At 43.9% G+C, this 27,709-nt stretch overlaps 1 protein-coding gene across 5 annotated transcripts in view; it reads right to left on the bottom strand.

Annotated features, from left to right (window-relative positions):
• The window catches only part of NLRP3 (NLR family pyrin domain containing 3), an 88,347-nt gene that overhangs the window by 30,566 nt on the left and 30,072 nt on the right, over positions 1–27,709 (bottom strand). For 2 of the 5 annotated variants that reach the window (XM_063706976.1, XM_055380897.2), the window contains exon 1: positions 1,354–1,374. The exons of 2 other annotated variants lie outside the window; for them this stretch is intronic. The gene's annotated coding sequence lies outside the window, so the exon portion shown is untranslated. Of the gene's footprint in view, positions 1–1,353; positions 1,375–12,296; positions 12,419–27,709 lie in introns of those variants that run through there. One more of the 5 variants, XM_063706969.1, reaches the window with a different exon arrangement.

A 27,709-nucleotide genomic window follows, 5' to 3' on the forward strand; every position in this document is an offset into this window, starting at 1 on the left:
GGAGGCTGAGGCAGGAGAATCGCTTGAACCCAGGAGGCGGAGGTTGCGATGAGCCAAGATCACGCCACTGCACTCCAGCCTGGGCAATAAGAGCAAAACTCCATCTCAAAAAACAAAATAGAATAAAATAAAATAAATAAAAACATACATCCTTTAATGTCTCCTTGCAAAATTCGCAATTGTTATCATTATAATTCACATTAATTTAGAGCTTTCCACAGGCTAGGCACTCACTGATGTTTTTCCTCATCTAACCTGCACAGAGCTCTATGAGGTGCACCTATTCCTAGCCCCATTTTATAGATGCATAAACTGAGTCTTAGGGGGACTAGGAAGCCTGCCAAGGGGTTTAGAACCAGGAAGGAACAGAGCCAGGATTTTGACCAGAGATATGAGACCATGTCTTCCATCACTTGTTTCAGTCAGACAAAGACAAAGACAATAAAATAGATGACTAAAAGACACACTTCCCCAGCATTTATCACAGGTGTATCACTGCAGCATTCACCAACATAGTCTTCCCAACTAGACCGTGAGTTCCACAAAAACTAGCAATCACCTGCTGTATCTTTAGATCTTCCGTATCTCCTAGAGTCCGGATGGATGAACAAGTTGGCTTTGTTTGGAATTGTTCCCTCCTTGATCCCTTGATTATACTGTATTTGGCAAAGCACCTCAACCTAAAGCCATAAATAACATTCAAGGGAGGGAGAGAGCCTGGAAAACTGTGGAGCTCTCCAAATTGGAATTTCTGTGACTGCAGTTCAATGTCAAGATGCCTCAGACTCACTCATCTCTCCCGTCCCATCTCCATTCCTGCCTATCTACTCCTCGCCTCCTGAGCCCCGCAAACCCAGCCCTGTGCATCCTGAGGTGACTCACTGCTCTCCAGACAGCCCTATTAGCTCCGCATACCCTCCCAGCTCCTGCCCCATCAGTCCTTCCATCTGCATCAGGATTCTGCCTTTCTTCTGTGCTCCCTCCACCCTAACACCAGCACAAAAATCTGCTGCCCTTTGGTTTTTAAGGAGGTTCGTTTCCTTCTATGTATCCCATCCATCTTCTCCCCTGGGAGGGATACCGGGCAAATCTGCTGAAGTCGTGGGTGTAAACTATGGTTGCTGCCGCTGTCCTCCCTCCTTCCCCCCGCCACATACACACACACGCACTTGCACACGTAGAGCCCAAATAATGATAAAAGAACATTCCAGAAATGTTGTTGAAGCACAACCTTGGAGACGCCAGAAGAAATTCCTAGTGCATTAACCGGGACAAGTTCTGCCCTCTGAACACAACCTCCCCCACTGCTCTCCCGGTCCTGTCGCCCACGCTGCCCCACGGAGCTGGACTTACCCAGATGCCAGCCTCAGGAACAGCTAGAGAGGAAATGCAATGAATTTATAGCAGTCGCAGCCCCAGAAGGGGCAGGAAGGATGTGGTCTCCGCTTACATCAGAGCAGAGGCAGAGAGACTAATTGTTAATCACATAGCTGGATTTTCCAAATGGGATCAACAGTGTTGTCAAAACCGTGTCTCGGTTCCATACTGGGGTTCGCCTTGCTCTCCTCTGAGGCACCCCACAGAAGCAGGGTGGGAGGCCAGTATAAGATGGGGCTGGGGGTCAAATTGGCAGTGCTAAATGGATGTTGCCTCTGACACTGCCCACTGCGACGGCTCCACTGAGAGTGAGGGAAGTGAAACTAAGGACATGCCATGCGAGTGAGTAAAGAATCCAGAGCATGACCTGACCCAGCCTTCAAACTCCAGAGCCCATGCCCTGTCCTCTCACAGCAAGATGGCTGGAAGGCAGTACAGGTTCTCTCCGACATGTTCTACTTTTAAAGCACAAATTTTACTCCCTGACTCATTGACTCACCTCTTCCACTAACACTCACGGAACGGCTGATGTGTGCCAGGCATGCACACAAAGCCTCACCTTGAGTACCTTGAGGAGAGACACACACAGACCTACTCTGCAGCTCATGAGACGGCCACAGGACCACAGCCTGGCAAAGGCACAAGTTCAACAGAGCTTGGTGGGTGAGAGGCACTCGCTCAGCCTCTGGGTGAGTGAAAAGGACAAGCACCCAGTTCAGTGGAGGGATGTCAGCAAATGACTGGGTCTGTCTGTGCCTCATATCTGTAAAAGGGTGACAATAATCACCTGCTACTTCTTTAGATCTTCCAAATCTCCTAGACTCAGGATGGATGAACAAGTGGCTTTGCTTGGAATTGCTCCCTCCTTGATCCCTTCATTATACTGCATTTGACCAAGCACTACATCAACCCAAATAACGGTACCTATCCTAGAAGGCTGTCAGAAAACACTGAGTGAATGGCTAAACGTGAGGCCTTTAAAACAGAGCCTGGCACAGAGAAGCTAGAATAAGCAGTTGGTTCCGATGGCCACCACCTTTCTACAGAACTGCAGAGAGAATGCTCTACAAGATGAGAGAGGCATCTAGTCCTGCTTAGGGGCATGACAGCAGACCTGAGTCTCCATGAACCAGGTGAAAGCTGTCATTCGGGGCTGGGGCTGAGGCAGGAGCAGCAAAAACTTCAGGTGCTGAAGCTAGAGAGAAAGCAGACCAAATATGCTCCAAAAGAAAGGAGCTCAGCCTGGGTGCAGTGGCTCATGCCTGTAATCCCAGCACTTTGAGAGGCCAAGGCAGGCAGATCACGAGGTCAGGAGTTTGAGACCAGCCTGGCCAACATGACGAAACCCCATCTCTACTAAAAATACAAAAAAAAATAGCTGGGCGTGGTGGCGGGCACCTGTAATCCCAGCTACTCAAGAAGCTGAGGCAAGAGAATCACTTGAACCTCAGAGGTGGAGGCTGCAGTGAGCTGAGACTGTGCCACTGCACTCCAGCCTGGGTGACAAGAGCAAGACTCCATTTCAAAAAAAAAAAAAAAGGAGCTCATCGGCTGAACCTGGGATCTTTTTGTTTTTGTTTGTTTAGTCAAGTTAATTCAGGTATAATTCAGCCGGGCGCGGTGGCTCATGCCTGTAATCCCAGCTCTCAGGGAGGCAAGAGGCGGGAGGATAGCTTGAGCCCAGGAGTTCGAGACCTGCCTGGGCAATATAGCGAGACCCCATTCTCCAGAAAAAGGAAAAAAAAAAAAGACAAATTTAGGTATAATTCATATGCAGTAAAAATCCACGCCTTTATCAAAACAGCCCCATAGACCAGTGGAACAGAAATAAACTCAAGTATATGCAGTCAACTAATTCTTTGACGAGATCACCAAGAAGACACAATGGGGAAAGGACAATCTCTTCAATAAAGATGTTGGTTATAGAAGTGTGAAAAAAAATCAAGAAAAATATAAGATTTTGAAAAATTAAGCTTTTGGTGAAACTGGATTTCCACACGCAAAAGAATAAAACTTGACACACACAAAAACCAACTCAAAATGGATTAAAGATCTAAACATAAGATCTAAAACTGTAAAACTCCTAGAAGAAAACAGAGAAGAAGCCAGGCATGGTGGCTCATGCCTGTAATCCCAGCACTCTGGGAGGCCGAGGCAGGAGGATCACCTGAGGCCAGAAGTTCACGATCAGCCTGGGCAACACAGTGAGACTTTGTCTCTACAAAATAAAAAAAAAAAAAATTAGCCAGGCATGGTACTGTGCACCTGTAGCCCAGCTACTCAGGAGGCCGAGGCAAGAAGATCACTTGAGCCCAGGAATTTGAGGTTACAGCGAGCTATAATGACACTACTGCATTCCAGCCTGGGTAACAGAATGAGACCCAATCTCTAAACAAATAAAAAACTAAATATAAAAAATAGAAAACAGAGGAGAAAACTTCTTGATATTAGCCTTGGCATGGATATTTTTAATGTCTCAACAAAAGCAAAGGAACAAAAGTAAAGATAAATAAGTGGGAATACATCAAACTAAAAAGCTCCCATATAGCAAAAGAAACAATCAACAGAGTGAAAAGGTAGCCAACAAATTGGAAGAAAATAGTTTTAAGCCATATATCAGATAAGTAGTTAATATCCAAAATATGTAAGGAATTCACACAACTCAAAGCATAAAACAAATAATCTGATTTTAAAAATGAAGAAAGGAACTGAATAGACATTTCTCTAAAAAAGAAGCAAAAATGGTCAACATGTATACGAAAAAGTGCTCCACATCACTAACCATCAGGGATATGCAAACCAAACCCACAATGAGGCACCACCTCAAACCTGTTAGGATGGCTATTAGCAAAACGCCAAGAGACAAACATTGGCTAGGGCATGAAGAACAGGGAACCCTTGCACATTGCTGCTGGGAATGCAGGTCGGTGCAGCCATTGCAGAAAACAATATGGAGGTTCCTAAAGAAATTAAAAATAGAACTACCATATGACCCAGCAATCCTTCTTCTGAGTGTGCATCCAAAGGAAATAAAATCACCACCTCACAAAGACATCTGCACACTCATGTTCATAGCAGCATTATTCACCATGGTCCAGATAGGCAAACAACCCACGTGTGTACTGACAGATGAATAAATAAAGAGTTTGGGGCATATATACACAATACAATATTAGTTAGTATTAAAAATTGAGACTCTGCTATTTGCCACAACATAGATGAACCCGGTGGACATTACACAAAGCATAATAAGCCAGGCACAGAAAGACAAACACTACATGATCTCACTTATATGTGGAATCTTAAAAAAAAAAAAAAAAAAAAGTTAGGCCAGGAGTGGTGCCTCACACCTGTAATCCCAGCACTTTGGGAGGCTGAGGTGAGTGGATCACTTGAGCCTAAGAGCTTGAGACCAGCCTGGGCAAGATAGTGAGGCTTCACCTCTACCAAAAAAATGAAAGAAAAGAAAGGAGGGAGGGAGGGAAGGAAGCCAGGTGCAGTGGTGTGCACCTGTCACCCCAGCTACTTGGGAGGCTGGGAGGCTGAGGTGGGAGGATTGCTTGAGTATGGGAGGTTGAGGCTGCAGTGAGCCGAGATCACACCACTGCACTCCAGCCTGAGTGACAGACCGAGACCCTGTCTCAAAAAAAAAATAGTTGAATATATAGAAACAGAGAGTTACCGGGGTAAAGGAAATAAAATGATGGTCAAAGGGTACAAAATTTCGGTTATGTAAGATAAATAAGCAGAGAGATCTAACAAACAGTGTGGGAATGATAGTTAAAAATATTATAAACCTGAAATTTGCTAAGAGAGATTTTAGATGTTTTTACCACACACAAGAAAGATTATTATGTGAGATGGTGGCTATGTTAACTCATGTTAATTTGCTTGACTGCAGCAATCATTTCACTATGTATGTCAAACTGCCATGTTATCCACCTGAAATATGTACAATAAAATAAATATTCGCACCTTTTTCATGCACAGGCCTGTGTGCGCTCACAAGCATATAGCTACCCACCACCAGAGCCCACACACAGAGCACCTGCATCAGCTGCACATGCTCCCTGTGCAGCCTCTGTCCCCACCCACTGTGCCGCCACATAGTCAGCCTCTGTCCCCACCCGCAGCCCCGCTTCTTCCACCTGCTAAAGCATTACCTTTTCCAGAGCATCACATAAACAGTGTGCAGCCTTTGGTGAGCGAGTCCACTCACTTCATATGATGCCTGTGAGATTCAGATCAGTAGCTTATTCCTTTTTACTGCGGTTAAGTATTTCATGGGTTGGATAGGCCACAGTTTGGTTTTCTATTCTCTAGGCAAAGGACAGTTGGGCTGTTTCCAGTTTTTGGCAATCGTCAATTATGCCAATGTCACTCATGCAGCTGGTGAACTGGCTGCAGTTGTGTAAGGACATCAGTCACTTGGGGCAGTGGGAAGTTCACGAGAAGCAGATGAGGTTTCCAGCCTTCGCTGCTTCACTCTCCACTGAATGCTGAGACCACTCCGGTGGTCCGACTCCTTGCCTGCGACCCTCACCTCAGCTTTCCTGTGAGGCTCAAATAAAACAAGACCTGATCTACAATACATTATTGTAGAGAGGAAAAAATAAATAAAATAATACCTGACAGCAAAATGTAAACTGTACAGTAGTATTCAAATTGTAGGTCAGGCCAGTTTCAGTGGCTCACACCTGTAATCCCAATACTTTGGGAGGCTTGAGGCAGGAGGATCACTTGAAGCCAGGAGGCCAAGAGCAGCCTGGGCAACATAGTGAGACCCCATCTCCACAAAAAATAAAAAAATAGACGGATGTGGTGGTGCATGCCTGTAGTACCAGCTACTCAGGACGCTGAGGTGGGAGGATCGCTTGAGCCCAGGAAATTGAGGCTGCAGTGAGCTGGGATTGTGCCACTGCACTGCAGCCTGGGTGACAGAGTGAGACCCTATATTTAAAAAATGCAGATTATGAATCTTGAAAAGATACTCTAATCATACATAAAAGCTTGTCAATGAAAGACCACCATACTCTGTGTGTTATTATGCATTCTGAAAAAATTTGTTTCAGATTTGGGAATATCAAAATCAACACAAATAAATAAGTCAACTCACAAAAGTAAAATGCGGTGATTTTCCATACATCATTCATGCAAATAATAATAATAATTTACTCTTGTACGTTTAAGAAAAATAATTGCTTCCATTAAATACCCAAAGCTCGCTTAAGTGGACTGGAACTCACAGCACTGAATTCCAAGCTAAAATTGCATGAATGATTTCAAGTTGAATACAGCAGAGGAAACAAACAAGCAAAACTGTAAACACCACTGAGGAATTAATAGCTGGTGTAAGATCCAGAGGGTAAGGGGAAAAGAAACAGGGCTGGGTCGGTTGTGTGGAGACTGGGAAAAGCCCTGTTTTCATGGGTAGAAGTAGGTTAGGAAATATCATAGGAGCTTTCTGAACCCCAAAATCCAGACATAAGACATGGAAGTATAGGTGTGGGGCTGGGCACAGTGGCTCATGCGTGTAATCCCATCACTTTGGGAGGCCAAGGTGGGAGGGTTGCTTGAGCCCTGAAGTTCAAGACCAGCCTGGAAAAGACAGTGAGACCTCCATCTCTACAAAAGAGAAAATAAAAACAAAATCAGCCAGGTGTGGTGTTGTGTGTCTATAGTCTCAGCTACTTGGGAGGCTGAGACAGGAGAATCACTTAAGCCCAGGAGTTCAAGGCTGTAGTGAGCTATGAGTGCACCAGTGTACTCCAGCCTTGGTGACAGAGCGAGACCCTGTCTCAAAAAAAAAAAAAAGAAGAAGAAGAAGAAGAAGAAAAGTATAGATGAGGGAACAAGACCTAAAACACTGAAAGTCAAGATTCCCCTGGAAAGTCCAAAACAGAGCAGTAAGCTGAGGCAGGAGGATTGTTTGAGCCCAGGAGTTTGAGTCCAGGCCAGGCAACATAGTGAGAAAAAACAGAGCAGTAATAATACTGCAGGGCAGCGCTAATCCTGCGTATAACCATCAGCTCAGCTCCCACTGCTCACCACTCCTTTCTCTGTCCAATGATGTGCTGATCACTCCACTGTCAGCCTGGGGAGGAGGTGGTTATCCTTCTCAGTGAGCAACGAGAAGACACATTGCTTGCCTGAAGGAGACATTCTCTTAGGCTGCAGAGGCCGGAGCTGCTTTTCATTTGCTCAAAACCACACTGCCCCACACAGTAGCATTTTAAGGGCTTAGAAAGCACACGTGAGGAGCTGCTACTGCAAAGGGGATTCTGCTTGTCAGCCCTGGTCTGACAGCTCTGTCGCCTGCAAGGGCACAATAGTATTCTATCAGATATCAGGCAAGTTGGGCTAAGTCTACACATAGAGAGGGAGAGATTTTTTTAATATATCACATGATGAACCTGCAGGACACTATGCTAAGTGAAATAAGCCAGGCGCAGAAAAACAAATACTGCATGATCAGTCTTACATGTGCAATCTTTAAAAGGTCAAATACATAGAAACAAAGTAGAATGGTAGCGACCAGGAGGAGGAAATGAGAGGGATGAAAAAGACTAGAGATGCAATGTGCAGCATGAGGACCATAGTTCATAGGATTGTATATTACAAATGTGCTAAGAGAGATTTTAGGAGTTCTTACTATGCTCAAAAAAAAAAAAAAACACAAAACTGTGAGGCAATGAATATGTTAATTTGCCTGACTGTGGTAATCATTTCACTATGCATATGTGTACCAAAACATCATGTTGTGCACCTTAAATAAATATAATAAAAAGAGAAAAGATAAAATAAAACACATATTTGCACTGACTAGTACATGTGTAGACGAATCAGGAAGATCTATATTTGAAACTCGATACAGGAAATAGGAAAACAGAGGACTTATATTTTCTAGACCTTATTCGTTTCTGTATTGATTGCCTTTTTTTCCAACAAGCATACATAACTTTGTGATTTAAAAAAGAGAAAAGGAGGCTGGGTGCGGTGGCTCACGCCTGTAAGCCCAGCACTTTGGGAAGCAGAGGCGGGTGGATCACCTGAGGTCAGGAGTTGGAGACCAGCCTGGCCAAGATGGTGAAACCCCATCTCTACTAAAAATACAAAAATTAGCCAGGCGTGGTGGTGGCGCACACCTGTAATCCCAGCTACTCAGGAGGCTGAGGCAGGAGAATCACTTGAACCTGGGGGGCGGAGCTTGCAGTGAGCCAAGATCATGCCACTGCACTCCAGCCTGGGCGACAGAGCAAGACTCCGTCTCAAAAAAAATAAAATAAAATAAATAAATAAATAAAGAGAAAAGGAAGTGTTTCCTAGAGCAGATATCAAGTTGGTATGATTTTGGTGGCCTTGGAATAAGATGCTACTGACAGTGGGTCTCTCCAGCCTCTTCAACCGCTGTCATCACACCAGTTCTCCATGTAGCAATGCTCCCTTTTTAAAATGTCCTTCTTCCCCAATAGGTGCCAATTCTTCCTAAAGTCAGGGCATAAATTGCCTAAGGCTAGGCATGTGCTCTGCCCTGTGAGGCAGCATAGTATTTTAACAGGAGTACAGCAGATCCCATAGGTGATCAGACCAGCAACCATTAGGCACAGAACCTACTAGGTCTAGCAGGGGACAACACACCTCGTGGTCCCAATGTGGCCCAGAGAAAGTGTATGCCTCTCAGAGAAAGAAACCTCGCTTCTAAAACACCAAGGAATTAGCACCCAGGTGCCAGGTGAGCAGGCCAGGACATACTCACAAAACGCTGCATGGCTCAGACCCAAGAAAGAAACAGAAGTTTTTGGGATGACGGGGAATCCGAGGAGGCCTGACGCTGGGGTGAGGATGTGGCGCCAGACGCAGCGGAGAAGGAGGCTAGTACCCAAGCTGCTATGGCCTGAATAATGGCTTCCCTCCAAAATTCATGTTAGAAATTAATCCTGAGCTGGGCACCTGTAATCCCATGACTTTGGGATGCCGAGGCAGGAGGATCTCTTGAGCCCAGGAGTTCAAGACCAGCCTGGGCAATATGGTGAAACCCTGTCTCTACAAAAAATACAACAATTAGCCAGGTGTGGTGGCGGGCACCTGTGGTCCCCAGCTACTGGGGAGGCTGAGGTGGGAGGATCTTCTGAACCCAGGAAGTCAAGGCTTGCAGTGAACTGAGATTGTGTCACTGCACTTCAGCCTGGGTGACAGAGCCAAATCCTGTCTCCAAATAAATAAATAAATAAAAATATGCAAATAAATAAAAATTTAAAAAGAACTTAATCCCTCAATACAACAGTATTCAGGGGTGTGGTGTTTGTGGGGTGATTGAGTCATGAGGGCCGTCATGAATGGGATTCACACACTTGTAAAAGGGCTCCTGGTTCAAGGGGGTGCTGTCTCTTGCCTATCTGCCATGGGCCATCTGAGGACATGGCAACAAGGCACCATCTTGGAAGCAGAGAGCACTTCTCACCGGGCACCAAGGCCAGCGCCTTGATCCTGGACCTCACGGCCTCCAGAGCTCTAAGAAATAAATTTCTGCTCCTTAGAAATTACCCAGTCTCAGGTGTTTTGTTAGTACAAACGGACTAAGACACAAGCCCAAGTGGGGTAATCTCAGGGGTGTTCAGCAAAGGCAGAGATCAGCCCAGAAGCCAGACATCCTCCCCTACCAGAGAGAACAGAAGAGATCGGAGGTGGGGAGTGCCAAAGTATCTGAGGTTACCAAGAAAGACTGCATTTCAAACTGAAAGTGACTGGCTGATATTAAAAATGGCAATTTCACTTTCTCTCACCAGAAAAAATATGACTAGCAGGAAGGGAAAAGTTATGAACAAAGACAAATTGGGTTTCAGAAAGTACAGTCATAACATTAGCGAGACTTTGTGAGTTCTTGTGAGGAGACGTGACCTTCCGTTGCTGCTGCTGCTCTTCCCTCTTTCCATGGGTGACTGCTCCTCTGGGACCTGGAGTGCTGGCGCTGAGTCAGCTTCCCCAGCTGAGATGGGTTTTCCTAATGTGTCTATGACCCAAGAGTCCCAGGTGCCCCCGATTCCTCGACCTCTACACTTTCCGAGACACAGACTAAAAAGTGGATGGCCATCAAGAAAAAAGCTGTCAGTTCTTACTTTATGAAAGCCAAGTCCTTCATATAAGCATGCTATGTAATATGTTGGAATTGGCTTCTTCATCCCATTTATCTTCTCCTTTTCCTGTGTTCATAATCTGATCTCTAGAACCCACCAAGAGTGTTACAGTCAGAGCCCCTTGTCTCGGTTCTTTGCCTCGTCTACCTTTAAGGAATGCCCCCCAGTGCTCTCCAATATCTCTGAAAGACACATGCCAAGTTAAAGCAAATCGAGAAGACTTTATTGCAAACTCACAAAGAGAAGGAAAACAGACAAGTATTCTTCATTACAAAAGTAATAGATAGTATGATTTTGTTTTTTGTTCATTTGTTTGTTTGTTTACTTGAGACGGAGTCCACCCTATTGCCCATGCTGGAGTGCAGTGGCGCAATCTCGGCTCACTGTAATTTCTGCCTCCCGCATTCAAGCAATTCTCCTGCCTCAGCCTCCCGAGTAGCTGGGACTACAGGCACCCACCACCACGCCCGGCTAATTTTTGTATTTTTAGTAGAGATGGGGTTTCACCATATTGGTCAGGCTGGTCTCCAACTCCTGACCTCAGGTGATCCACTCACCTCGGCCTCCCAAAGTGCTGGGATTACAGGCGCGAGCCACCTCGCCCAGCCAATAGTATGATTTTTGTGAGGCGTACATGGCTTGACTAAAAACCAGTGACTGAGTCACTTATATTTTATTTCATTGCTGAAATATAAACAGTTTCATATATGAGGGAATAAATTCAATCCCACCTACATTTTTTTTTCTTTTTCACAATTTTCGGTGCTTTTAAAAAATATTGTCTTCTTTTGAATACATTTTTAGTTGATTCATCTTTATTGTGAGGTATAGACACAAAATTTCAGTCTCACAGTATACTTACATTTCTAAGTTTGTTGCCAAGATGTAAAATCAGGGCTTTTACATAAACTAGTCAGATTTCAGGTTTCTGTTTAAAACTTAGAATTCTAGAACTAAGTCAACCACCATCCCTTCAACAAACATGGCACCAGGAGCTTGTGCAGGCTGCCCCCACTGAGCATGGACTCAGGTTTTCCACAGTCCCCACCACTCCCTACTACCTCCTACTTTCCGTCCACACCTCTCTTTTATATCGCCCACCGGAAACTCGAGGAATTGGAATTCACAGCACCTGACTTTCAACCTTATCTTCAAACAAATAAATAATCAAAAAATAAACAACCAAGTTCCTTCATCAGAGATAAGGGACATTTGAGAGCAGTCAGTTATCTGCAGGAAAAAAAAAAAAAAACAGTGATTTTAGTGCTCCTTGTCCATAACAGGTGGCTATGCCCAAGAGCCAAAAGGTAGAGACAACCCCAGCCTCCCGCGACAGATGAACGGAAAAACAACAAGGGCTATACACACACCACGGAATAGTCTCTAAAGAGAAAGGAAATTCTGACACACACTGCAACATGGACAAACCCTGAGGACATTTGCTGAGTGCGACAGGCCAGTCACCAAGGGACACACACTGTACGATTCTATGTATAGGAGGTTTCTACAGTAACCAAATTCACAGAAACAAAAAATAGAACCAGGGACAAAAAAAAACAGAGGGTGGGGGGATTGGGGAGAGAGGAATGGGGAATGAGTGTTTCATGAGTACAGAGTTTCACTTTTGCAAGATGAAAGCATTCTGGAGACTGGTTGTGCAACAATATGATTATTAAAAGTAAGAAATTGTATTTCGCTTTACCAGATATACCAATATAAATAATAAATGGACTGAATTCTTGAAATATATTTATAAGCATAGAGAAAAGAATGGAAAATACATACCACTTTTGCCTCCGAGGTCACCCTGAAAAGAGGTGACTGAGTTGGGAGAAGAAGTTTCTGCTTCACACAATTCTGTATCATCTGTTTTTTGCAAATAACATCAGCAATTTGTTAAAAAGTTACAGAAAAAGCTAAAAAGAGTTCCTGATAAAGAGGGCGGGGGGAAAGCTCTAGCCCCCGTGTCATTTCTAAAATCAACTAAGAACAACAAGAAAGAGAAACAGAAAAGGAATCTCCACTTCTATGAAGCCACCACTCAGTGGGGGACTGATCCCCAGGTGCTTGGCACCTGGGACTGGGAAGAGGAGGGACAGGATGAGGGAGACCCTCTGTAGACCTTGGGGGTGGCAAAGAGAATCAAGGTTTTTCCAGGGCTGAAGCACAAACTAGTGGAATCATCAACCCTCAGCCCCGCTCTCTTTGGAACCACAAGGTCAAGTCCACAGGCAAACCCCGAAACCTCTTTGGACACTGTGAGCGACAGCAGGAAGTGGGGAGGAAACACGGACGAGCATCTGCCGGAGCAAATGGTTGTCTGTTCCCAGTGTGGGAGAAACTGCAGGTCAAGACCAGCCTCAGCCATGCTGACACCAGTCTCTGAGAAGTGCAAGTTAAATCACCCCAAATCTGTGACATGTAGGTTTTGGTGTGAGTCAAGGAGACTTCCCGTTAGTCTGGAGAGGACCACACCCCACAAAGAGGAGCAGAGAGCACAGGATGAAAGCAGGAGGCAGGACTCACGCTGCCTGCCCTGCCAGCACGTCCCCAGGCCTCGGCCTGGCACTGTTCCAGTGCCCGAACCTCGCTGTCACTCTGATGACTGGTGACGCGGATACATCCTTTATCAGAACAAGGACTTCGAGTGCATGAAATAAAACACAGAGATGACAAAGAGAATGGTAAAACATTTTTAAAGTTTGTAATATTTATGCACCAATTAATCATATCTAGCAGTGGGCCTAATAACTGGCATAATTTGAAAGTAGTGGTGACAGCAACTGACATTTCAGCAAAACTGTAACAATATGAAAGTATCTAAATTCTACTGTGAAAAACGGATAGGACCTACTGATACTAAATGGGCTGTGCCACTCACATTCATTAGAGAAAATAAAGGAGAGAACATTCTTCCCACCCAAACTCGCAGCTCTCCCCTGAATGATACCCACAGACTCCTCGGGGATATTCGCTAGGCCTTCTCCCAGCCACTCTCCAAAACAGCGCTACGCCAGGAAAAATTCCATTATTTCAAGAACAGTGACCAATTTTTTTAAAAGAACCATCACGGAAAATATTAAAGATAATGTCAGAGAAGAAAACAAAAAGAGGAGAGGCATATGGCAGACAGAAAGATAATGGAGAACACTGAGTGACGACGGTATACCACAAAGCAGGCACAATAACGGCTCCCAAAGATGCCCATAGCCTAACCCCTGTAAACCATAAGTACTTGACGTGACGTGGCGCTCTCATGACGTGACGTGGTGCTCTCATGATGTGACGTGGCGCTCTCATGACGTGACGTGGCGCTCTCATGACGTGACGTGGCACTCTCATGACGTAGTGTGGTGCTCGCATGACGTGACGTGGCGCTCTCATGACGTAGCATGGTGCTCTCATGACGTGACGTGGCGCTCATGACGTAGCGTGGTGCTCTCATGACGTGACATGGCGCTCATGAGGTGACGTGGCGCTCTCATGACGTAGCGTGGTGCTCTCATGACGTGACGTGGCGCTCTCATGACGTGACGTGGTGCTCTCAAGACTTGACGCAGCGCTCTCATGAAGTGACGTGGCGCTCTCATGACGTGACGTGATGCTCTCATGAAGTGACGTGGCGCTCTCATGACATGACATGGCGCTCTCATGATGTGACATGGTGCTCTGGTTTGAATGCGCCCCCCACAAAGTCATGTGCTGGAAGCCTCATCACCAAGGCAATGGTGTTGGAAGGTAAGGGCCTCATAAGAGGTGATTAGTTCACGAGGACACTGAGCTTCTTAATGAATTAATGTCATTATCCAGGGAATGGGTTCATTATTACAAGAATAGTTCTGTTATAAAAGCAGTGGCTCATGCCTCTAATCCTACCACTTTGGGAGGCTGAGGCAGGAGGATCACTTGAGGCCAGGAGTTCAAGACCAGTCTGGGCAATGTAGCGAGACTCCCTCTCTACAAAAAATTTAAAAATTAGCCAGATCATTTAAGGCCAGGAGTTCGAGACCAGCCTGGTGCACACCTATCATCCCAGCTATGTGGGAGACCAAAGTGGGAGGATCACTTGAGGCTGGGAGTTCCAGGCTACAGTGATCTGTGATTGTGCCACGGCACTACAGCCTGGATGATAGAGAGAGACCCTGTCTCTTAAAACAACAACAGCCAAAACAAAAACAAGCAAGTTCAGCCTCTCTTGCTTTTACTCTTGCCCTCTCTGCCCCTTCTGCCTTCTGTCATGGGATGACACACCATGAAGCCACTCACCAGATGCCCACTGTGCTCACTGTGCACTCAGTCTCCCAGGCCTCCCGAATGATGAGCCAAATACATTTCTGTTCATTATAAATAACCCTGGCTGTGCCATTCTGTGATAGCCACATAAAACAGATGAAGACACACAGCTAAGGAGAGTTAAGGTAGCAGATGGAATTAAGTTCGTTAATCAGCTGACCTGAAGGTAGGGAGAGTATCCCGGACCATCCAGGTGAGCCTAATCTATGGACCCGAATATAAGGGTCTTTACAAGGGAAAGAGGAAGGTAAAAGGAGGGTCAGAGTGATGTGACGTGTGAAGGACTCAGATGAAAAGGGCCACGAGCTAAGGAATAAGGGAAGCCTCCGGAAGCAGGAAACGCAGGGGAACAGAATCTCCCCTGAAACCCAGAGAGGAACGCAGCCCTGCCAGTGCCATGATTTTAGCCCAGTGAGGCCCATATTTTACTTCAGATCTGCAGAACTGTAAGATTATAACTTTTGTGGTTTTTCAGACAGTAAGTTTGTAGAAATTTCTTATGGCAGACATAGAAAACTAATACATTTGGGAAGAACTAGTTCTCTGTGAGATGAAAGAATTTACAGAATGTCTTGTCTATCACATGTAAGGGTCTGAAAAAGAAACATAAGGGTTGGACGACACGGGCAACCTGATGCAAAGGAGATGAAATGATGGAGCGACAAACTCAGATAAAAAGAAAGGGAGAGAGTCTCCAGAAATGAAGATCACAATAAAAGCAGCACAAAAGAAAAACAGACTCCACTCCGTCGTCATTCAGTGTGGTGGAGAACACGATTGAGAAACAGAGCAAAAGAGAGAGCAAAGGACAAAATGTTTAAGAGCATTTTAAAGCCAAATGAAAGATGTATAAGTCAAAGACAAGAATAGGCCAGGCACGGTGGCTGACACCCATAATCCTAGCACTTCAGGAGGCCAAGGCAGGCAGATCACTTCAGGCCAGGAGTGGCAACATGGCAAACATGGCCTGGCCAACATGGCAAAACCCCCGTCTCTACTGAAAATACAAAAGTTAGCCAGGCATGGTGGAATGTGCATGTGGTCCCAGCTACTCAGGAGGCTTGAGGCAGGAGAAGCACTTGAACACAGGAGGCAGAGCTTGCAGTGAGCCGAGATCGCACCATTGGACTCCAGCCTCAGTGACAGAGCGAGACTCAGTCTCAAAACACAAACAAACAAAAAAGACAAGAATAAATGCAAGAGAATAAATGTCAAGAACTTGAGAAAAACTCTCCAGCCAGACACAGTGGCTCACACCTGTAATCCCAACATTTCGAGAAGCCAAGGCAGACGGATCACTTGAGCCCAGGAGTTCAAGACTAGCCTGGGCAACATAGTGAGACCCCATCTCTACAAAAAATTACATTTAGCCAAGTGTGGTGGCACATGCCTATAGTCCCAGCTACTCGGGAGCTTGAGGCAGGAGGATCCTTTGAGTTCAGGAGGTCAAGGCTGCAGTGAGCAACCTCCACTGCACCCTGGGCAACAAGAGTGAGACCCTGTCTCAAAAAACAAGCAAACAAACAAAGCAGAAGATAAAAAACCTTCCTTAAATTAAGGTATGCTTCCATCTACCAAATAAAATGGCACAATGTCATAAAAAAGAATGAAATCATGTCTTTTGCAGCAACATGGATGGAACTGATGGGCATTATCCTGACTGAAATAACTTAGAAACAGAAAGTCAAATACTGCGTGTTCCCACGTATAAGTGGAGGCTAAACCATGTGTACACAAGGACACGCAGAGTGGAGGAATAGATATTGAGACACAAAAAGTAGAAGGGTGGGGAGGTGGAGGTTGAAGAATTGCCTGTTGGGTACGAGGTTCACTATTGGGTGACAGGTGCACTGAGAACCCCGACTTCCCCACTACACGACACATGCTTTTCAGAAACCTGCACTTGTACCCACTAAATAGATTTTTTTTAATTTAAATAAAATTAAAAATAAATTAAAAGTCACAATGCGATTCAAGAACTGATTCAGGATGTGCCACACTTGGGAATATATTTCAAAGACTGAGAAATAATTCTGTGGACAAAAATGACAAATCAAGGCATCTATAAATGAGAACAATCAAGCCACCCACAGATTTCTACTTAACGTCATTTGATAGAAATGTTTTTGTTTGTTTTTTGAGACAGAGTCTCACTCTGTTGCCCAGGCTGGAGTACAACGGCATGATCTCGGTTCACTGCAACCTCCACCTCCCTGGCTCAAGCAATTCTCCTGCCTCAGCCTCCCGAGTAGCTAAGACTACAGGTGTGCACCACCATGCCTGGCTATTTTCTGTATTTTTAGTAGAGACAGGGTTTCCCCATGGTGGCCAGGCTGGTTTTGAACTCCTGGGCTCAAGTGATCCACCTGCCTGAATCTCCCAAAACACTGGGATTACAGGTGTGAGCCACTGCACCAGGCCTGCTTGAAATCTTAAAGCAAAGTTTGACTTAAACATGCAGTCAACATTCATTCAAGCCAAAGGTCATGATAAAGCTATTTTTAAAACAGATAAGAACTTTTAAAATACCATTCTCATGACTACTTTTTGGAAAAGAAAAATAAAAAAACAACCCCGTTAGAGTATAACCTTCAGCCAATTATGTAATCAAAAGAGAAGATATTGAAAAATGATGTTGGTGGGCACTGATTTTTTTTCACATTTTACAATTAACTTTTATCAAACTAATGGATGCACATGCTTTTTAAAAACCGCTAAGCACTCAGCCTTTCTGTGGGCAATATGCTAGTTAAACTCCATTTTCCAGTATCCCTACTTGGGGTGCTTATGTGTCTAATTAAACTGCTCATATCCAAGCCTTCTTTGCAGACAGGAGTGGCCATCTGTCATAAAGCTGGCCAGAGAGATACTGGCAGAAGCCATTGAGTCACTTTTTTAAGGAACCTCTGACAGAGTTCCACTTCCAGAATGGCAGTGTGAGGAGCTCAGTGTACCCGTTCCAAGAAAAAAAAATCCTAACTCATGAGAATTGTAAAAATAACAACCATTTAATTTACCTGAAAATTGTCGAAACGGCAGGCAGCAAATGAAGAAATCATTATTCCGTAAAATCTACGAAATTCCTCTGTAAGAACTGTGAGAGTCTTACCCTTGAACCTGACCCCGCCCACTCTTCTCAGCATGACAGAAGCTCCACTCTGGGTGAGTGTGGCCAAGAAGTTGGGGCCCCTCTACCTTCACCTCTCAATCTCATCAGAAGCTGCCAGTATTCCTCATCCCCTCCAACTCTGAGTTACAGAGGGTAAATTCCTGGCTTTGCCCTAAGCATGGCAAGCTGAGAATATTCAAACCCCAAGGGCCTTTTGCCCCAGCCCCTGGGTGGAGCTTCCATGCCCGGAACTTCCACACGGATGCTAACATCAGCATTATTCATAAAAGCAAAAAAGTGGAAACCATCCAAACATCCAAAGGGATACATAAAATGCGGCATATTCATTGTGTGGCATATCCATACAGTGGCATATTACTTGGCAATAAACAGTAAACAATTACTCATATATCCAATTACATGGATGAGCCTTAAACACATATGACATGAAAGAAGGTGCTTGCAAAAGACCACATACTGTAAGGTCCCATTTATATTAAATGTCCATGAAAGACAAATCTATAGAGAAAAAGGATGTTAATGCTTGCCTAGGGCTGGGGATTTGGGAGGAAATGAAGAGTGACTCACATCAGTAAAACTATTAGTTTTAAAGGTCCTATAAAAGAGGAAGATTTCCTTGGAATGTACCTTGCAGACTTTGTCCTTCCTCATCTACTGCAGAACCTGGGGGTACAAAAGCCATCGTGAACCTCTGAGGACAAAAGCCACACACTATCAACGACTGCACAAGAACAGCAAGAGTCTGGAACTGCGGTGACCTCATGAGCTGATGCCCTTTCTCTCGACAGCGCACAACAATAGCCTTGCATAAGTCACTATACTGTGTGCTTTTTTGTCATATGCAGCCAACTGAAAATCCTAAACAAACACCTGCCCTCTCCACCCCATCCCACGCTCAGAAGCACCTGCTTTTAGCACTTTTGGCAGCAGTGGGAGGGGTTGCTGCTTATCCCTTTACACTTAAATTGGCTTATACTGCTATTTCTTGATTTTTCCATTTTAGACATCATTTACTAACTGATAAGACCACTGCAGATGCAGTTATTTTACACCTACCCTTCAACTCCCTTCCACCCATTTCCCCAACATAATTACTATTTTACATTAAACCATTCAATGTTTACAAATCTATCATGTTAATGTTCCTCAGTGCAAAGCCAAGTATTGAACTAAGATTTTTTTTCTCCCACTGTCTTATTTTTCATGAGTTAATAAATCCTTCTTTTTCATAATTGCCTGCATTTTCTTGTTATGTCTGGATACACCATGACACAGTCTATCACGCCATCAATTCTATGAGGGTCTCCTTTTACTCCCTCCAGACCACCCTCGGGGCACTCAATCCCCCCACACATTCTGCACTGGTTCCTCTAGAGGTCACTCTTCTGAAGCTTCTCCTTGCCCCTCGCCTTAGTTGGAGCCAAGATTTCCCGGACTCTGTACCTTTGCTCTCTTGTCTTGCTGAAGCACATCTCCCACGAGCTTCCTGAAAAAGGCATCATCAGGCAAATGTTCTGAGCCCTTCAGGCTGGACAGTGTTGATGCTTTGTTCTCACACTTGATAATAGTTTATAGGTTGAAAAATTTAGGTTGACAATACTTTTTTCTTTTTTTTTTTTTTTTTGTAGAGATGAGGTCTCCCTATATTGCCCAGGCTGGTCTCAAATGCCTGGGCTCAAGAGATCCTCCTGCCTCGGCCTCCCAAAGTGCTGGGATTACAGGAGTGAGCCACCATGCCTGACAACAATACTTTTTTCTTAAAATTTTGAAAGCGTTGCTCCTTTTTCTTCTGGCATCTAATGTCGCTTTTGAGAAACACAATGCCATTCCTATTCTTGTTGTTTTTGGTGATTTTTTTTCTTTGTTAGTTTTCTTCTCTTCTCTGGATGCTTACACGGTCATTTCTTCCTTGGTTCTAGAATTTCAGAGCCACATGTTTCTTTTATGTACTGACACTTAAGGAGGCATTTCAATCTGAGATCAGATATCACTAGTTCTATGAAAGTCTTCCCCATGATTTCTTTGATAATTTCCTCTCCTCTGTTTTCTCCTCCCTCTCTTTCTTTAAATCCTAATAATTGACTTTTAAAAATCTCCCTGGCTTGGCCGGAGACACCTGTAATCCCAGCACTTTGGGAGGCCAAGGCGGGCGGATCACAAGGTCAGGAGATCGAGACCATCCTGGGCAACACGGTGAAACCCTGTCTCTACTAAAACTACAAAAAAATTAGCTGGGTGTGGTGGCGGGCGCCTGTAGTCCCAGCTACTCAGGAGGCTGAGGCAGGAGAATGGCATGAACCTGGGAGGTGGAGGTTGCAGTGAGCCGAGATCGTGCCACTGCACTCCAGCCTGGGCGACAGAGCAAGACTGCGTCTCAAAAAAATAATAATAAAATAAAATAAAAAATCTCCCTGCCTTGATCCACCCAGGCTCTTTTGTCTGTTCATCATTTGGATCTATCTTCTGATAGATTCTATTTACTTTAATTTCCAGCTCTACTATTTTCTTATTAATTTTGGTTCATAATTTCAACTTCCAAGAGTTCTAGTTTTCAGACTACTCTTACTTTATAGAATCCTGCTGTTGCTTATCTATCTCTTTAAGTATACTGTTCGCTTTTTTCTTTTGGTTTCATTTGTCCATTGCATTATGTTTTCTCACCTTTATTTTCTCGTCTCTTGCACATTTTCCTTAAATATCTCTAGATCCTTACCTGTTAATTTAACAGTGAGGCACTAAAATAATGGATTAAAGCTCTGAGAACATAGATGAAGCTTACAACCTGAAGTGGGGAGCTTCTCTGTCAGAGCTGGGCATGAAACTATCCATTTTATTGGGGATGCTCCAAATGTCAGGATAAGGAGGTATTTTCTCTGGATACACCCAGGTTCTCTGGAGAGGAAGCTATTAACCTTCTTTAGCAATTGCCCTCTGTCTGCTGATGTCCTATGGTCAGGCAGGTCGACTTTTTTTTTTTTTTTTTTTTGAGTCTCACTGTTACCCAGGTTGGAGTGCAGTGGTGCAATCACAGCTCACTGGAGCCTTCACCTCCCAGATTAGGTGATCCTCCCACCTCAGCCTCCAGAGTAGCTGAGACTACAAGCATGAGCCACCACACCTGGCTAAATTTTTGTGTGTTTTTTTTTGTTTGCTTGTTTGTTTCTTTGTTTTGTAGAGACGGTTTTGCCATGTTGCCCAATCTGGTCTTAAACTCCTGGACTCAAGAGATTCATCCATTTTGGCATCCCAAAGTGCTGGGCTTACAGGTGTGAGCCACCAGGCAAAGCCAGGCAGGTTGACTTTTAATCCCTTTTGTACCTACGCTGGCTTCTTAATTTCATCTCCCTCTGCACACACTACAGGTAGTATCTTAATCTCATCTCCCTCTGCTCATACTACAGGTAGTATCTTAATCTCATCTCCCTCTGCTCATACTACAGGTAGTATCTTAATCTCATCTCCCTCTGCTTATACTACAGGTAATATCTTAATCTCATCTCCCTCTACACACACTATAGGTAGTATCTTAATCTCATCTCCCTCTACACACACTATAGGTAGTATTTTAATCTCATCTCCCTCTGCACACACTACAGGTAATATCTTAATCTCATCTCCCTCTGCACACACTATAGGTAGTATTTTAATCTCATCTCCCTCTGCACATACCACAGGTAATATCTTAATCTCATCTCCCTCTGCACACACTACAGGTAGTATTTTAATCTCATCTCCCTCTGCTCACACTATAGGTAGTATCTTAATCTCATCTCCCTCTGCTCATACTACAGGTAGTATCTTAATCTCATCTCCCTCTGCACACAGTATAGGTAGAGTAATTTCTTCCACTCCATAAAATTCATTGTCATATAGAGTGAACAATTTAGTACCTACGGTGGACCCTTGAACAACACGGATTTGAACTGTGCAGGTGCACTTACATGTGGATTTTCTTCTGCCTCTGCCGTTCCTGAGATAGCAAGACCAACCTCTCCTCCTCTTGCTCAGCTTACTCAGTGTGAAAATGATGAGAATAAAGACCTTTATGATGATCGACATACTTCCATTTAATGAATAATAAATGTATTTTATCTTCCTTATGATTTTCTTAATAACATTTTCTAGTCTCTAGCTTACTTTATTGTAAGAATATAGTATATAATATGTATGACATTCAAAATATGTGTTAATCAGCTGCTTGTGTTATTGGTAAGTCTTCCTGTCAACCATAGGGTATTAGTAAAGTTTTGGGGGAGTCGGAATTTACACGTAGCTTTTCCCCTCTGTGTGTGTGTTTGGGGCTGTCGATGCCCTTAACCTCTACACTGTTAAGAAGAAACTGTATACTGATGATGGAAGTAAGCAATGGAGGATCATATTCATAATATCGGATTGGTAAATGCCTGTTAAATTAAGATATGAAATGCAGAATCCATAAGATACTGGTACCTGTGTAAAATTAGGCATTTTTCAAGGCAATAAAAAGTCCAATTGGAAGTATGGTATTAGCAGCAACAGGCCAGTATTATATATATCTAAAAGGTTTGTACAGATCAACTCAATGGCCAGTTACATATGTCTAAAAGGATTTTTACAGGTCAACTCAATAAAGGTTAATATTCTGTTAGAAAGCAAAATGGGCAAATGACTAAAACATGCAGTTCGCCGACTGCGGTGGCTTACACCTGGAATTCCAGCTCTTAGGGAGGTAGAGGCAGAGAAGTAGCTTAAGCCCAGGAATTCGAGACCTGCCTGGGCAATATAGTGAGACCCCTTTCTCCACAAAAAAGAAAAAAAAAGTATAAACCTGCAGTTCACAGAAAAGAAAAATACACAAAGGACTTATAAAATGTCTTTAAAATATGCTTGATATACTGATAATTAAATACATAGAAATTAAAACAAGAAATCAGCCAGGCATGGTGGGGACTGCCTGTCATCTCAGCTACTCAGGAGGTTAAAGCAGGAGGATCACTTGAACCCGGCAGTTCAAGGCCAGCCCAGGCAACACAGCGAGGCCCCATCTCCAAAAAATAATAATCATCTATTAGCATTTCAAAAAATAAAGATTAAGAGATTTGGGGCCAGGCGCAGTGGCTCACGCCTGCAGTCCCAGCACTTTGGGAGGCCGAGGCGGGCGGATCATGAGGTCAGGAGATCAAGACCATCCTGGCTAACACGGTGAAACGCCGTCTCTACTAAAAATACAAAAAAAAATTACCTGGGCATGGTGGTGGGCACCTGTAGTCCTAGCTACTCGGGAAGCTGAGGCAGGAGAATGGCATGAACCCAGGAGAAAGAGCTTGCAGTGAGCCGAGATCGCGCCACTGCACTCCAGCCTGGGCGACAGAGCGAGACTCCATCTCTAAATAAATAAATAAGAGAGATTTGGTAAAACACAATGTTGGCAAGATGAGGAAATTTTGCAGCATTGTACATTTAGAATGTAATGTATGCTGCCATGGCTATTTTCTCCATTTGACCAAGAGCCATCAGTATTGTTAATAAATGTATCCACTGAACTAGTATTTATATGTCTAAGAATTTATCCTACAGATATATTTGTAATTAATACAGAAAATATGTATGTATACAAAGATGTTCATTGAAATACTGTATGTGATATCTCAAAACTGGGACAATCTACCATCTGGTGTGGTTCCCAGGCAAGGGCCAGCCTGGGAACTGCTTTTTAACCTGTTTGTGACAAGATGAGAACTCGTGCCAGCATCTCTATCAACTACATTACTAAGCACATTACAAGACTCTTTCTTTCTTTATCCTTCCTTCCTTCCTTCCTTCTTTCCTTCCTTTCTTTCTTTCTATTTTTTTTTTTTTTTTTTTTTTTTGAGACAGGGTCTCACTCTGTCACCCAGGCTGGAGTGTAGTGGCACGATCACAGCTCGCTGCAACCTCGACCTCCCAGGCTCAAGCAATTCTCCCACCTCAGCCCCCTGAGTAGCTGGGACTACAGGCATATGCCACCACACCCAGCTAATTTTTTTGTAGAGATGGGGTTTCACTATGTTGCCCTGGTCTCAAACTCCTGGGATCTAGTGATCCTCTCACCTGGGCCCCCCAAAGTGCTGGCATTATAGGCGTGAGCCACTGCGCCAGGCTCTGGACTGTCTCAAAGTACACAGCAATATGTTCATTTATATCTTGATTAGCCTCCTTATCTCATGCGCTGGTACTTTCAGTCACATGGGTTTTTAGGAGAGTATATAAATCAATTTTGATAGAACCAAAAAATACTTGGTTTTGAAAAAGCATGAGAAAAAGTTATTTCGTTTTACATCCAAAAAAAAATTGAGCATATGTCTGTGTGTCCAAAATTCAGTTTTTAGGTGCTTTTATTTGTGCAAATACAAGGAAAGTGGTATTTAGTAACGTAGCCATCTTTCTGGAAGGATTTATAAGAATTTGGGTAACAGTGTCTGCCTCTGGAGAGAGGAACTGAGAAATGGGAAACGAGATCTGAATTTTTTTTTAAAAAGTTGTTGTTCATTGTGTTCCATTTATAGCATTTTAATTTTTAGGCCCTGTGCATGTACAAATAAAAATAAGATTTTGAATAATTAAAAACAATAAATAGTAAGAACACTTAAAAGAAAGAATTATTGGCTGGGTGTGGTGGCTCACGCCTGTGATCCCAGCACTGTAGGAAGCCGAGGCGGGTGGATCACAGGTCAGGAGTTTGAGACCAGCCTGGCCAACATGGTGAAACCCTGCCTCTACTAAAAAATACAAAAATTAGCCGGGCTTGGTAGCACACGCCTGTAGTCCCAGCTACTCAGGAGGCCGAGGCAGGAGAATGGCTTGAACCCAGGAGGCAGAGGTTGCAGTGAGCTGAGATCGCGCCACTGCACTCCAGCCTGGCGACAGAGCAAGATTCCATCTCAAAAAAATAAATAAATAAAATGAAATAAAATAAAATAAAATGGAGATGAGGTCTCCACACGTTGCCCAGGCTGGTCTTGAACTCCTGGGCTCAACAATCTTCAGGCCTCGGCCTGCCAAAGTGCTGGAATTACAGGCATGAGCCACAGCACCTGGCTGACATATAAGCTTTCAAAAAGCTAGAAGCAAATTCCCCGAAGTGGGGACAATTCTAGTTGTGTAGTAAAACAATAGATTAGACTTTTCTTTTTTCTAAATTTCTGTATTTTCGCATTTAAGTTATTGTGTCTTCTTTTTGCTTCATTATTTCAAATAACACATCATACAATATTACATACGATAGTGATTTAAGATTAGGGAATTTATTTATGTGGTGATACATATTTTATGACCCCATAATATGTGTGAATTGAAAGCCAGAACCATGACTATTGTGAAGCTAACAGACCCCTGCTGTGGTCTAAATATTTGTGTCCCCTCTAAATTCATGTTAAAATCTAGTCACCAAGGTGATGATATTCGGAGGTGGGAACTTTGGAAGGTGATTGGGTCATAAGTGTGCAGCCTTCACAAATGGCATTAGTGCCTATAAAAGAGACCTCCAAGAGCTGCCTTGCCCCTTCCATTAGGGTATAGAAACACAGCAAGAAAACACCGTCTGTGAATTAAGAAATGGGTTCCCACCAGGCACTGAGTCTATTGGTGCCTTGATCTTGAACTTCCGGCCTCCACAACTGTGGGAAATCCATTTCTATTGTTTATCAGCCCCCCCAGTTCATGGTATTTTATTAGAGTAGCCTGAATGGACGAGATGGCCTTCATCAGGTCTTTTCACCATTATGGGCCCAACTGCAGCTCAATATCATTAGAGGAGAAAAAACACTGACCTCCTGCAGGCCATGCAAGAAGGCAAATGGAAATATTGGTAATATCCATTTATAGTGGACTGACTGTGCCCCACTACAATTCATGTGTTGAACTCCCCAGTGTGATGGTATCAGGAGGTGAGAACTTTGGGAAGTAATTAGCTCACAAGAATGGAGCCCTCTTGAATGGTATTAGTGTCCTTATAGGAAGAGGCCAGAGAGCTCTCTTGCCTCTTTCTGCCACGCGAGGATACAGCAAAAAGTTGGCAGTCTGCAACTTGGAAGACAGCCCTCACCAGAGCCTGACCATGCTGGTGCTCTGATCTTGGTTTTCCAGCCTCCAGAAATGTGACAAATAAATTTCTGTTGTTGATAAGCTACCCAGTCTATGGACTTTGTTATAGCAGCCCAAATGGACTGAGACACCATTTAAAGAGCAAAAGAGCAAAACTCCCAAATGGAAAGCTTAATACGTGATTAAGCATTAAAAAATGCAATTCTTCTTAGTAACCTGAGAGGAAAGCAAGCTAGATATTCAATATGCTTTAAGTTAGATATTCAATATGCTTTAATTTTTTTGAAATGGTAAATGACAAACAAAAAGTATCATCTACATATTGCAAAAGGGGCTAACACTATCTTAAAATATGTGAAAGTTAAGCTTGAGTTGTACAATTTGGGGGCAAATGTGACTGGGCACTGGGTGTTAGGTGAAGTGATCTATGGCCAACCAGCTGGCTTCTGACAGCAGGGGTGTTAGGGAGGAACCCCTGCCTTAGATTGCCCCAGGTTCTCAGCTCTTGTTCAGCATTTTCTTTCCAGAAAATGGGTCCTTTTATTCCATGTAAAAATTGCAAAGGTTTAAATTCACATAAATTATAAATGGATCCATCAGCACCATCTCTGAGGACAGATGTAGTCAAAAAGAAGGACAGTGTTTTCTGTTTGGAAGAAGAATCACGGCAGATGCAGAGCAGAGCTTAGACAGTGGAGCATGCAGAGGAGCTCTCTTGGCTTCCATCATCTTGCTTCTGGTCAGCCCTGATGAGAGGTAGAGTCCTGGAGCTGGAGGTGGATGTACAGGGAACAATCATAAAAGAGGAGGGAAGGGAGGATGCTTGCCTATTCCCAGGATCAAAAGTAGACATGTAGGCCAGGCATGGTGGCTCATACCTGTAATCCCAACATCCTGGGAGGCTGAGGCAGGAAGATCACTTGAGGCCAGGAGTTTGAGACCAGTCTGGGCAACATAACAACAGTCTGTCTCTACAAATATATATATATTTAAAAAACAAATTAGCTTGGCATGGTGGCATGGACTTGTAGTCCCAAGCTACACAGGAGGCTGAGGCAGAAGGATCTCTTGAGCCCAGGAGTTCAAGGTTACAGTGAGCCATGATTGTGCCACTGCACTCCAGCCTGGGTAACAGTGTGAGACCTTGTCTCAAAAAAAAAAAAACAAGCATCTGCTCCATTAAGATGCAGTAGACAGACCAGGCCATGGTGACTCATGACTGTAATCCCAGCACTTTGAGAGGCTGAGGCAGGAGGATAACTTGAAGCCAAGAGTTCAAGACCAGCCTGGGCAACATAGTGGGACCTCTGTTTCTCCAAAAAAAAAAAAAAAATGCAGTAGATAAGAAGTCTCAGACTAGATGAATGCTCACTCAGTCTCAAAGTCATTCACCAAGACACCCTTGTGGGTGAGGCACAGAGAAGCTTTGTGTCCTCAGAAGGCCTCTCACACTCCGATACTTAAACTCACCTTCACACAGGTTCTTTCTACCATACAGCTGTAAGCACAGGTCCATGTCCAGGCCATGCTGCCTACAGTGTAGCATGTCTAAGATTCTTTTTCATAGTCCTGTAACTATTTTGTTCAAAGTACAATATTGTTGCAAGACATTTCCAAGTGTGATAGAATGTTAAAAAGAAAAAAAAGTCCAGACTTTAATGTTACAGTGAACTGTGACAAAGATTCCCTCTACCAAACTTCAGTCAGACACCTT

Source organism: Gorilla gorilla, chromosome 1 (genome assembly GCF_029281585.2).
Source record: "Gorilla gorilla gorilla isolate KB3781 chromosome 1, NHGRI_mGorGor1-v2.1_pri, whole genome shotgun sequence".
NCBI classification, from domain to species: domain Eukaryota; kingdom Metazoa; phylum Chordata; class Mammalia; order Primates; family Hominidae; genus Gorilla; species Gorilla gorilla.